General features: G+C 35.0%; 1 protein-coding gene across 2 annotated transcripts in view; it reads left to right on the top strand.

Annotated features, from left to right (window-relative positions):
• The window catches only part of BAIAP2L1 (BAR/IMD domain containing adaptor protein 2 like 1), a 42,112-nt gene that overhangs the window by 12,991 nt on the left and 15,617 nt on the right, over positions 1 to 13,504 (top strand). The gene's annotated exons all lie outside the window — the stretch shown is intronic.

Here is a 13,504-nt window from a genome sequence, read left to right on the forward strand (position 1 = left end):
TCAAAATATAAACTATAAGTAGAGAAGGATTGGAAGAAGTATGTTTTACTCTTAAATAACACATGGATGGAAGGGATTAGATTCCTTTAAGGTATATTATTTCTCAAGACACTTAAAAGGTGATTGTCAAAACATTATTTTTCATTTTTATGAATATATTTCCACCTATGCATTCAAAAGCATGTATTAAGTTCACTTAATTCTATAATAAATAAATATGGAAAAATGTGTAGTTTGAGTTTTAGTAGAGATGAATGTTGAAATATTTCTGCAACAGAATATTGGTATGAGGAGTCCTAGTGTATGACAACAGTTCTAAACTGAAATTATTTTCTTGGATGAGTTCCATTATGAAGAGTTAAGTTCTACTTCACTATATTTGATCGAGTGTATCACTAAAAGTTCTCAGATGCATTCATTTTCTAGTTGAGCTTTTGAAAGAGAAACTGTAGAGTCAAAGATGTAGTATATTTACCTTAATGTAAAATTAATCCAAGTTCTGTACTTTTCTGAAAATAACTTCTGAATTTTTGAAAGATTGTCATCAGCGCTGTGTTTTGTACTCCTTTGGCTAGCATTGACATGATACTGCTCAATCTACAAAAGTGAAATTATCAAAGTACTTGTAATATTTCTGACAAAAGGTTCAAATGTTGCTACAAAATAAAGTGTGATCTATACTGTAGAGAGCTGACATTTGTTTAAAGCCTTCATTTGCTTTTTGACAAAAATAACTTGATAAACTGTCTTGTCTCTGAACTTTTGATTATGGGCAACGTAGGAGTCTTTCAGTGATATAACGTGCATCACTCACAACAGTGTGTTAATTCAGGTGATTAAAAAGGATGGTTTTAGTAAATGTTTTTTAATGATTCTGCTGAAGTAGAATTGAAGGGAAAGGTTCTTCTTGAATAGTGGCTGCTGGTTTCTGTGTGCCTGCATACATTTTTATGATCTGTTCTGAAACTACTTTTGGGTGAGTGTTAACATTCTGTTTTGAAGGTTGGGAGCGGCAGAACAGCAAACAGTACAAAGCAAACAGTCCTAATGTAGTTGCTTTTTTTATTTGCTTTGCAGGTTGTTTACGGAAAGCACAGTTGCTGGTTTCAAACTATAGAACAAAAGTATGAGAAAGCTGAAAGTAATAACCATGCAGAGTCTTATAAAAATATCAACAAATGCATAATTACAATTTTTTAAATCAAGTGGTTGGTCAAGTGCATGGAAGTAATCTATTTATTGACCTTCATATGACTCTGGGATATTATCTGCTTGTTTGAAAATATTACCATTGGGTAGTCTCAAACTGATTTCAGAAAATAACTCTTTTTCCCTATTATTGGGGATAACACAGAATTGTGATTGAAAATATTTTTTTTCACGATGAGTTTTTCCCTGCAACTATAAAACTTTTCCTAGCTTTAATGTATTGAGAAAACACAGCCTTCTTCAGGGTCAGGCCTCTAACACGGCTTTCTGTTAATCTCCTACTTAAACTGTTACTGCAGAAAAATCTTTTCTTCTTAAGGAAAAGAGCAACTCTGGATTTCTTCCAGTATACTCTCTGATAGAATACTAAATTTAGAGATAAGGAAAGTCAGTGAACATTGGAAAAGGCAGGATAATGTGGCTAGGAGTCTGAGAGATAATTTGCATTTTCTTGAAAAAGTCTTCATAGTTCTAAAGCTGGGCTACAATACTGAACTACTTAGCAAAGAAACATGATATGCCCCAAACATCTCTAAAAGTATCTTTGCTTAAAGAGGGGAAAAAAAATTACTGCACCTTTTAGTATTTTAAAAATAAGAAGATGCATGCTGAGCAGTATTGGATGTGTAAAGACTAGGTCAAACTGCTGTGATTTGCTCCTTTGTGGACCCTATTAACGCCAGTGCAGTTACTGTAGGCACAGCCCACTGTGGAATTGTCTCTTCTGTGAGTTTCTTTAGACTTGCCAAAAGACATGTTAGTGACCACTGACAGCTCTATCATGCACAATACTTCTGTTATCTTTGCCAAAAAAAGAGGTCAGGAGTCATCAGTTAAGTTTTGTGATATGCCTGTGAACTACTTTTCTGGAATGTGTTCTCTTGAGCATCAAGTGAGCTGACACACTAGCTTGTTTTATAAGAGCAATAGTCTAAAGGTGACTGGCAAAGAAGCAGAGAGGAGTGACTTCCATAATTTTATGTGTGTTATCTGGAATATTTCTAACTTTTTACTTGTTTAAAATTATATTTTAAGGCCTCATCCTCTATTAACTGAAATCAATAGCAACATTCCCACAGATGTCAGTAGGAGATCATTATATTTTTTAATACTTAAGATATCCTGGCTCTTCACAGTGAATTAAATAAACCAACAATGACCAAGTTCTAAAACACTTTGAAATGCTTTAATATTTGAGCACAATTTGAGATACTGTGGTCTGGATTTCAGTGTTTAGGTCTTTGGACAACCAGAAAATGTAAATGTTTTCATCTGAGTAATAAAAAAAATTAAACATCCAAAGTAAATGTTTAAAGTAATGCTTGAAACTAATCCGTTTAAAAACAAACAAGCACCTCCCCTCCATGGTTTACCAGTTTAACCACAGTCAGGGCAATTGGTTTACGGATAGCAAGACTTCATAGTAGTCACAAATCCATGGTGCTGTTTTTTTACTGCATTGTATCATTTACAGCAGAAACAAAGGGAAAGCATATCTGCCAATTGATTATCTTTTGATTCATCTTAAATGTACATGCCTCCTCCATCAGTTTTGTGTTTCACCCATCACCCACTAGGTACTTTTCCCCTTTTTCCCCCTTTCTCCAATAGTTAGCATATCAAGCTGTAACCTTTGCAGATAAAGTTCATATTAAAATCAGTTTTCTGAATAATGAACAGGGGAATGAGGCAGGAACCAATGTTTCAGATCTTTCCTGTAGCAACTTCACCTTTAATAGCGGCAGATGAAAAATAATGTTTTATTCTAAATTCAGTCTTGTTGCGTTAATCTTCTTACAGTTAGTTATGAAAGGACTGCAAGGCTCAGATGGCTAAAACACAATATTCTTTAGAACTTATGAAGAATCTTTACTGCAGTATTGCACTGAGTCATTTTACAGTTCAAACCCAAACCTGCTGGGTGACCTAGAGCGTATTTACTGCCAAGTGTGACGTAAAGATTTGTCAAACACAGTCAATCCTTCCTTCTTATAAGGAAATGCAGAACATGGTCTTCCTGTAATGACAGACTAAAATGGATACCAACCCCACAGCAGGGTAGAAACAAAAATGGAAAAGAAATAGCAAAGAAAATTTTTTAAAGTAGAGAGTAAAGTGCATAGATGGCAGAGTAGTGGGGCAAAAAATCAAGTAAAAATGCCAGAAAGTGCTTTCTTCTGTCAAATGAGATTGGAGCAGAAGAGAAAGAACTGGACATCTGGATATTCCAGCTGATTCAGAGCTGTTGTATTAAGTATCTGTATCTTTCAAGTCTGGTTGAAGTTCTCTGGATTATTTTAATACAGAATAATTTAATATGAGTAAATTGAGGAAATAGAAGAATACACTACATTCATAATACAATCCTTATGAATAAGGGACAAATTGATTTTAGGTAAACATTCTTTAACTTTTTATTTCCCTAAATTTCTAAGTTTGTATCCCTCAGACTTGGCTACAAGCATTTAGGAACATAGCCTGAATTTATGTGGTTTAATTTATTCTGCAATATGCAATTTGCATATCTATCTTTCCTAGGCATCTTTTGGAAAACCCACTAGGAACAAAAGATAGGAAACAAGAAACTGCACGTCTAAAAGTGTTAAGATTTCACACTTCAAATTTCAGCATACCACATCAGCACAGTAAAATCTTGGGTTTTAATAATGCACTAAAAATAAATTCATGTAGATACTATACCACTGGTACAGTGTTAAAGTAGTAACTTTCATGATGTGTTGCTAACCTTTTTTTGTCTTGCCCCAAATATGGGTTTATGAGGCTTTTTCTTATTGAATTTTAGTGCTTACAATTTTAATAAACTCTTTCTGGTAGCACAGGTTGTCTTTGCAATCTTCACTCATTGAATACTACTTCCCATATCTTCCCAACTATCCTCTTTAGCACCTGCCAGCTATTGTAGCTACAACTCATTTATTATATTGTGGGTGTAAAGTCCCAGTTTGTTGGTGGCAACTGTATCTATAGCAGTCACCCGCAATTATATTATGGGTATGTACCTAGAGCTTATTGCTCAAGAACTAATAACTGAAAATTATTCATTGCTTCTCAAAATACGAAAAGCCCAATTGTAAGAAGACTATTACATTGCGTGGTCTTGACCAATGGAACTAAACTGCAGAAATTCAGCATGTTAAAAGGAAAATCACAGGAGACCAATCTCTTTCCTAATCTAACCAAGACTGATTATTTAAAGATTACTGTGTGTTACAGGCTTATTGTTTTCATAGTCTTATTCTGTTAAAACTTATTTTGAAACAGATGTGCAAAAGCTTATGCTCATCTATAGTCTGAAATGTAAGAATTTGGAAAAATTTTGGGTTCTTTACAGGAGAAATACTCTGGTTAAAAACCACTATAGGTGATGTAGAAAAGCAAGTATTGGACTAAAAGTTTGCTCTGGGTTGTGGTAGTCACAAGATAGGGAGAGGTGGGGAGGTAAGAAAATCAAAAAAACTTGTAATGGTGTGCATAGTAAGTGGAATTCTTGCCTGACACAGGATGAGCCCTGAACTTGATATTCTCAGGAACAAAGAAGGGACTGTGCTTTGAGACTGAAAGACAGTATTTGAACATACTCAGAAAATGGAAGTTTCCTCATCAAGTGGTGTAATTTTAAAGCTCTTCACAACTTTGTCATGCTTTGTCAAATACAAAATCTCAAATGTGAAGTGATATAGTAATACAGTAATACTGTGATGTGGATAGCTGAGGGCAGGGGTTCTTTATATGCACTTTTCTTTTGGGAGCCCTTATACTTTTCTGCAGTTAGCCAAGTGTCTGTAGTTATTGGGGTAACTGCATAATAGTTTGAGAGTCAAGGTTGATAAACCATCAGTCAGTTAAGAGAATAAGCTAATGATTAGTGAATAGGCCTGCAATTTATCCAGTAGCATTTTTATGAATCTGTATGAGTAAGCTAGTAGGTTAGAACTTTTGAGTAACATCTAACAGGATCATAGAGATCCTTTGGTAACTAGCTTTTTTAAAGCAAACTAATAATTAACAATTTGATAATAATGTAAATTTAATACTAATGTAATCAGTAGTTCAATCCATAGGGTTCTGATTTTTTTTTTTTCAGTGATAACCACTTCATTTTATGTTTGCAACTAAGAAACCCTGTGGACTTATCTCTCTCCTCACTTCTATTTGCAGAAATTAAATATTTTCTATATCAGAAACTTTGAGCTTTAAGTGGCCAACTTGTATAGAAAAATTTTTGGAACCAAATTGGAAAACTTTAATTTTTTTAAAAAGAACATATCTCCTTGCTGAAATTTCTAATCAGACTGTAATGTAAGGCAATACCATCTTTTTAAAATGCTATCTTGCAAGTATTTGTCATTCAAAACTGTCTATTTCCTTCCTGATTAAGCAAAATTGACACTTGAGCAGGTACTTTTTCAAAACTATAGCTCTCTCTTACTACTTGTGTGATAATAGCACTTAAGTGTCACTCTCGCTACTGAGAAAGCCAAGCAGAACAAGACAAAATCCTACCGTTTAGGATCAATGTAGCTAGTTGCACTTCATTTAAAAAAAAAAAAAAGAGGGAGAGGGGCGGGCAGGCAGGCAGAGTTGTTGGCTTACTTTAGCATATAAATTGACCCTTTCAGGTGGAATCCTATTTCATTTGTCTTAGAAAGATGACACCTAGCACCCTTCCGTTCACCGGCTCATTTAAACTAAAGAAAAGAGATCTGTCATCTTGTCCCATCTTGCTTACTGCCTTGGTGTTGTTCCTTCTATAGTGTAAATGTTCTGTTTTTGAAATAGATTATGTTGGAGAGAAAGGCAAGTGAAGTGTGCCAGCAACTACAGAACCCCTTTAGCGCCTCATCTGGTGGAAACTTCCGGGAAACTAGCTTAGAGGCTGTAGTTTAAGTAGTTAGTATATCAGGCCAGCTTTTCCCATGGACCATTAATAAAATGCTCTTCTACTATATTTATAATGAGATTGCATTGGAAGAAGCCACTCCATTCTCTGCTCTGCTCTGTGAAAGGAAAGTACACAGAGACCTATCTTAAAAAAGGAAATACAAAGTACTTGTGTGTCTTTTCAGGAGAGAAATTTTCTATTTTCTAATCTTACAATAACATTCTGGGCTTGTGCTATATAGACCTCCAGTCTGCTATAGAAAGATGGAAGGAGATGAGCCAGCCTTTCTAGATACATTTATACTGATGAAACCAGTAACTGGATTAGTGGAAACTTTCTGCTATTTATAGCTCTACTTTTCAAGGTCATTTATAAGGTTAAAACAATCATACTGACAACTTTATTTTCCTCTAGAATCCATACTGTGGCTTTTGATGTTCAGTATTCTGCATGTAATCTTTTGATAAAAGTCTGCTGGAAGAAAGAAAAACTTCAGTCTTAGATTCTGAAGTATGAACAACTTAACTCCCTATCTAATAATTTGCCTGGCCATCTATTGCAGAGCTGTTGGAAGCTGTATATGTTCACTGATTTATAAATCAATTTTACTGTTCAGATATTCATAAGTACGTGCCCTGCCAGTGGCCTAGCAAAAGCTCCTGCAAGTCAGTGTGCATGAACAGTGGAGAATACTTGGCACTGTGCTATTAATAAACCAAAAAGGAAGGCAAGAGAAACCTGTTACCATGTTGATATCCAGAACCATAATTAACAAACAAAAATAAATAATCAGTGAAGAAGGTTGCCACAAAACATGTCCTGGACAATGAGTCATCATATGGTGTCATACAGTGAAGAACAAATAGTCGATGGCTTAAGATCTTTTGGTGGTTGTTCCTAAGATCTATAATTTTTCCCTGCTAAAATATAAAACAGAAATGATACTACCAAGAAATGGATTGAACAAGGTGTGGGTTTGTTATTAAGCATAAAGAATGTAAATGCTTAAAAATGGATATTGCATCTTGTTCTTATTGGACTATCCCAAAAAAAGCTTGTTCTGTATACAATCATGTTGTTGTAACTTCTGTTATGAAGACTTCTAGAAAAGGTACAAATTTCTGTTTCTAGAAATGGCTGGAGGGAGTAATAGAATATGAAAGGCTCTTTGAATATGAGAATATGAGGTTCTCTGGGAACAATTGCAGTAGCACCAGGGAAGAAGACGTATTCATAGGACTTTAGTGATATTTTTCCAGTTATTTTTTTCAGATTAAATTCTAGATAACTGGTCATATTGCTCAGTCAATTTCAGTATTCTTTTTTTTTTTTACAGCAACCTGTAAACTGAAGCTGATTCTCCTGATTTTAGTCAGTGATAAGATAAGGGTTTAACACTCTTACAGTATAAAGCCCTGAATTTCTCAGGGCAGTTAACTTGTGCAGCATCGTTACAGTGTTAGGGTTGTAGTGTGGTAGCTATGACACCAGGGCTGTGTCTCTGCATCTGCTGCTGTAAGAACACCTCCTTGGGCACGATGACTCTGGAGTTTAGCACAGAACATCCATAATGATACATGTGATCATACACCCTCAAGGGAAAAATTAGATATTCAGAACACCTACAGTGAGTGTGTACTTGATATCTTCATGCTGTGCCTTAAAGGCCTGAGAAGACACCATGAAGGGCATCCTTTAAGATTTTCTGACTGTATTGGAACAGATAAATTTCACATGAGTCTCACAGGTAGCGAAGATACCTTGCAGTGGAAGCCCTGGAAGGGATGCCCTGAACTTCACCTGTGTGTACGTGCAACGTGTTGTAGATTGTGGCTAGTGTCTGTCTAGGAAAGAGTAATTTGGAAGTGTAAGAACTGGCGTTCTGTGTGCATGGCAGGTGTGTGTTCCTCAGCAGCTCTTCCAACTTACCCAACGTAGTACGATCACAAGGTGCTGGGGTTAGTACAGCAGGCAGGAGGCCGTTCCCTCTCAGCTGACACTTAGCAATTAGTTTTAATTCACCGTCATCCCCACGTATGTCTGTTGGCAAAGAAATAAGCCTGAGAGCCTGTGTAGAGAACATATGCCTAGTTGTCTTCTCAGTGAAATAGATGGAAAATAGAAAGTAAATGACAACATAGTGAAGAAAATGACATCATATATGTCACTAGCTTGTAAATCCTTTAAGGTCTAACTATATTTTGTATGTACAGTCAGCTCTTCCTGATGAATTAGTCCTAAACAAAAAACCAGTATGTCATATGTTATTAACATTCCTAAGACGGGGGGCCAAAACCAGTTGTTTTGGACTTCTGAGAAGACTTTTATCAAAACTTTGAGCTCAGTTTAGGTGTGGAATTTTTTTGGACACTGCCAAGACTCTGAAACTTGGTGGCAGTTCCAAAGTGCTGTAACAAAAATTGCTGTGATTCCTTGCATTTTATTGAATTTCATGTAACACTTATAATGATAACTTAAATATTTATCCTCTCTAGTACTGGAAACCTGTAAAGAACTTCAGTTTTTGCTGTTTAGCATGATTTGTTTGTTCCAGTCCTGCTGAAAAACAGATTAGCTCTATTGTACAATCTTCCCTAACTAATCTGCCTAAAAACAGCAGGGCTTCATACAGGCAAGTTCAGGCTTGTGGTTGTATTGTAACTGATTTTCTTTGCACCTGACTTGTGTAAGGATTACAAGCCACTTGTTTAACACCATTGCGGCTGAAGTATGAAAAGCTATTGTATGTAAGGCTTTCAGGGCCCTATGAAAGATGCCTCTGAAATACATACCTTAATATATTGTGGGTTTATGTTTGGGTAAAAAAAGTAAATGCCTGCAGCAGTCTTCGTATATATTGGTAATGGAGTAACAGGTGGAAAAACAAGTTTGCCATTTTTCATGCATTATTTATGTGGCGTATGTTTTTCCTTTCCTTTTTTAACATTAAAATTCAGTTACTATGCTTACCAATCATCTGAAATAAGATGCGTATTTCATGTTAATTAACATCTGTTCAATGATATAGTAGGTTTAAAAAAATTCTAATCTCTGAATTTTTTTGACTAAGAGATCAAACCAACTTGGAAGAAAGGGGAATTAGACTAGCAGACTGAATCTTGCTAAAACTGTAATCAAGTCACATTCCTCTTTAAAATATAATGTAAGCTAATATTTTTGTTCTGTTTAAAATTGTAAAATAGGAGCATCACACCAAGAACAAACTCAGAGTAACTGGAAGTTGTAATGGTCTTGATAATCTCTTAAGTATTGTCTCTTGTAAAGTCTTATGGGGGAATAGCTGTTTTATGAACAGTTCATTGCCTGCTCTATAGCATGTAGTGCGTGGTATGAATTTAGTAGTACTTTTTAAAATCACTTGTGTCAAGCTGAAAGAATTTGGCATTAATTTTAGTCTAAGTAAAGTATATTTTAAAAGCAAGTTGATCCTTGGGTTTAACTGAATATGGCTTTTTTTTGTAAACAGTCATAGACTTTCTGAGGTATAAAGAGCTGAGGAGTTCTTTGTATCTTTTCATACTTAAATATTCCAAAGTTTTAAAGAAAAGTCATAATTTTAATTCAAGTAATTCTAATTGTCTTACATACTGGGAAAGTACTTCATTATGCAGTCTTACACTATCTTTTCCCCCACATGATCATCAGCAAAGTTTTAGGACAAGATTACCACATAATTTTGATCCTGAGCTACAAAAGCAAATTATATCATAAATAAGAGGTTCTAGGCTACTACAGTAGAATTGAACTGTGATCTATCCCTTCACTGTTTGTCTACTTATGAAATGGGAAAAGGATTTTTGAATAGCAGGATTCTTTGATTATATTCCTCATGCTGAGAGCAATTGTAATCTAACAGGGGCAGTGTTAAAGAGCATTGCCAAGTATGCATTCTAGCAAATGTTATTCCAAATAACATACAGCTAAGCTGCTGAGAATTGGTGGTTAGGTTTTTTGTTTTTCCCTTTAGAGATGTAAATTAATTCTGGTTAAAATCCAAGCCATCATCATATAGCTGGTCCTGAATGCATTTTTCCAGCCACTTCCACAACATAATAAGCCTGTGACTGGAAGACAGAGGTCCTTGAGAAGGTGGTGGCCATGGCTGAGCTGTTACCACCAGTGCAATTTATCCAGTTGGCTGTATGCTCCTGGCTGGCTCCAAGAAGCTTGTTAGCAGAGAGGATGACCGAGAGAAAATAGCAGTGGCAGCCTGTTACTAGCCACCTTTATTTTCTATTTTTTCCTCTGATGCTCTTTGGCCCTGGTGCAGAGGGAGCAGGCTGTCAGTGAGATATAGATATGTATTTGTATGTATGTTATATGTGCATTCAAATTTGTACATATCAAAATTAAGCAAATATTTTGGGAAGCACAGAACTTGGCATTTGCTGTAAAAGTAAAATGATGAAAGGTCCTTTTTTTCCAACAGAAGAAAGTATGTTGTACCTAGAAAGTAGTCTCTGCTGATTAAAACAGCTGTGGACTCCTGTTAAAGTGTGTTGGCTATGATGTAGCTGGAAAGAAATTATTTGACTGGATAGAAAAGGCCATAGTACTTCCCCCTGCCCCTGCTTGATTTTTAACTTAAAGCAGATGAAGCTTTGACTGTGGTCAAACATACATAAAAACTCTGTGTGTGCGCTAGAATATTTTTTTTTTTCACTAGAGCCACGTGAGGAATGCAGGCAGAGAAGCCCTGTGAGGAGGAGAAAGTACTGTGAGTTCATCCCCACCTAACACCATAGGTGCCCAACTCACAACATTAGCAACAGTGTCTTCTACAATCCTATTTATCGCTTACTGGTTTTGTCTGGACATGGAGGCAAGATACTTAGACTTAGGCACCTTGCAGGGTCTTATGAACTTTGAAAGACTGTTTCTCTTCTGTATCAATGAGACTGTAAAATAGCTAAAAAGATTTTAAATATTTAGGAGTAATGGAGCTTGTGAAAAAAGTGATAAAACTGAGCTATGGAGAAATGGAAACTTCTTACTGAGCATTAAATGAGTTTCAGATAATTACTTGAAATATTATGAGCTAACTTTAGATGAGAAATGATGCTTTAAAAGCAACTTCATATAAAATGCTTACATAGTTTTAAAGGGGAGCTGAAAGCATGAGACTATTTATATGTTAAATGAATAATTGCTGCTGTTTATTTTGTGTGGGAGCCTAATGTAAACACCTTTGACAACACATGCTGTTAACAGGACTATGTTTTTATATCTTTAACTGTATAGTACTTTAATGTTTACGTGTCCAATAGCATCATAATGTTCAGTTTCATTTGTCGTGGTTCATAATCAATATCACCTTTGGATTTTATTTTACTGGACTAGTACATGAATACACAGATTTCAGCTATTGTGTTGTGGAGGTTTTTTCATTTCCTTTAACCTGTGTTTAATCTGTTGTAATTAACATATTTGCTTGTTATATTGCAGAAACATATCTGTTGCTCACAGCCTTAGTGAGAACTCCGCATATTTTAAAATAAAAATTGATCTGAGAATGCCATTTAGAATGTGAAGTTCTCTTTGCTTCTATTTTTGTTTTATTTACAGATTATTTTTTTTACTTATTTGCTCTTCTAGCAAAACATAACTATCTATTTGGAGGGGCTGCTTCAGGGCACTGCATCTAGCATGTATAGTGGACTTAAAATACTTTATTATACTCTGAAATCTCTTCCCCTTTTCTCTGTTGCAGGTTTTATTCTTTTTTTTTTATTCTTCACCTTCGGCAGTCACCTTCATAAAATGACATTGAATGGTCATGTATCAATGCCATTTTTAAAATGAACTACAGAGAGATTTACTCCTTGCTTCTTATTTCATGTTCGTTCATGCAGTAAGGAAAGGCAGACTTGACCTAGTCCTATTGATTTATGTGCATGTTGGTATTAATTCTACAGATTGTGGGTTTTCTAAAGCATTCCGGACAAATTGTCTGAGAAACAAAGTACAGTTAGAGCTTGGGAAGTTTTACATTACTTTGTCCTTCTTTATGATTTTATTCTTTCATTAAGACTTTTAAAGGATCTGTTGCACAAATAAATCCTTCCTATGACAGAATGATAAACTTAATGCTTTTGAGGCTTAACAGATGTTTTGTTCAATCATTTATTTGTTATACTGTATTTCTTTGAAACTTTCTATTTTATTACCTTTCAGGGCTAGTGGCTTCAAAGCACTTTGTTTCTAACTTTCCCTTGTTACAAGTGCCTTTCTTCTGGGCAAAGGGTAACTTGGAAGAAAGAGCATCTCGAAAGAAATGGCATCTGATAATGTATTTGAACTATATTGTCTCCAAGTGTAGCTTTGACTCAGCCTTTCATTCTCTTGTTTAATGTAAATAATTATGTGGTTTCATCTCTAAGACATGAAGTTACTAGACCTGCCCTGAATGCAAAATAGGACAACAGGAGATAAATGAGTGATATAATTAAGCACTTTGTTCCCAGACATCTAAGTCTGTCTTTCATTTAAGAGACTCGAAATTTTTCAAGAGCGACCTCCTCTAAATAAAACAAAATTGAAGTATATTTCAAGTAAGGTGATGCAATTAATACTTTTATTGACTCTAATGTAGCTATTTAGTATTTTAAAAGTTTAAGTGATTTTGTTGGTAGCTGTTAATAATTGTTTCTATGACAGAACTCTTATTGAGTTCCATTTTTGTTTCTAACTTGAACTAATTTTTCTAGTCTTCTATTCATAAGAACAGTCAACATAAGCTAAAAAGATAAATAACCAGTGCAAACAGTGAGGTTGAAGTGTTACTGCTGCAGAAGTTCTGTATTCTGGCATTACAATGAGTATACCTGTTAGAAATTGCTTTCCTTGTTCATCTACTGTGAAGACAGTCTTTTAAGGATGTCATCTTGCTCATGGGATGCTGTGTATGGGGAAATAACTTATACATTTTGGGTTAGTGATTATTCTTGTCTTTGGTAACAAACCAACAGCATTAATAGAATTCTAGCCTGTCTTATTTTCTCAATAGAAAATATTGATACAACAAACAACCTTAGTTAAGCTTAAAAATATTCCACAAATTCCTGAAGTTTCAGCTTAAAAGATCTTTCTGCCTGTGTGTTGAACCTATTTCAAACTAAAATAAATTTACCATGGAACTTGGTGTTACTGTTCCTGGTCATATTTCAGATTATAGCTGTATTACACAGCATGGTTTCAAAAATCATGCGTGAGAAATGTTTGTTTTATTTTTAAGTTAAGACATTTGATATATTCCCCCCAAAATCCCTATCTAAAAGAGATTGTTTCTTCTCTTTCCTGTAGTACGCTTGTAAGGTAATAGCAAAATAACAGAACAAGTATCTATAAACATTTACAACTACATTTTTGTTT

Source organism: Strix aluco, chromosome 15, assembly GCF_031877795.1.
Source record: "Strix aluco isolate bStrAlu1 chromosome 15, bStrAlu1.hap1, whole genome shotgun sequence".
Taxonomy (NCBI): domain Eukaryota; kingdom Metazoa; phylum Chordata; class Aves; order Strigiformes; family Strigidae; genus Strix; species Strix aluco.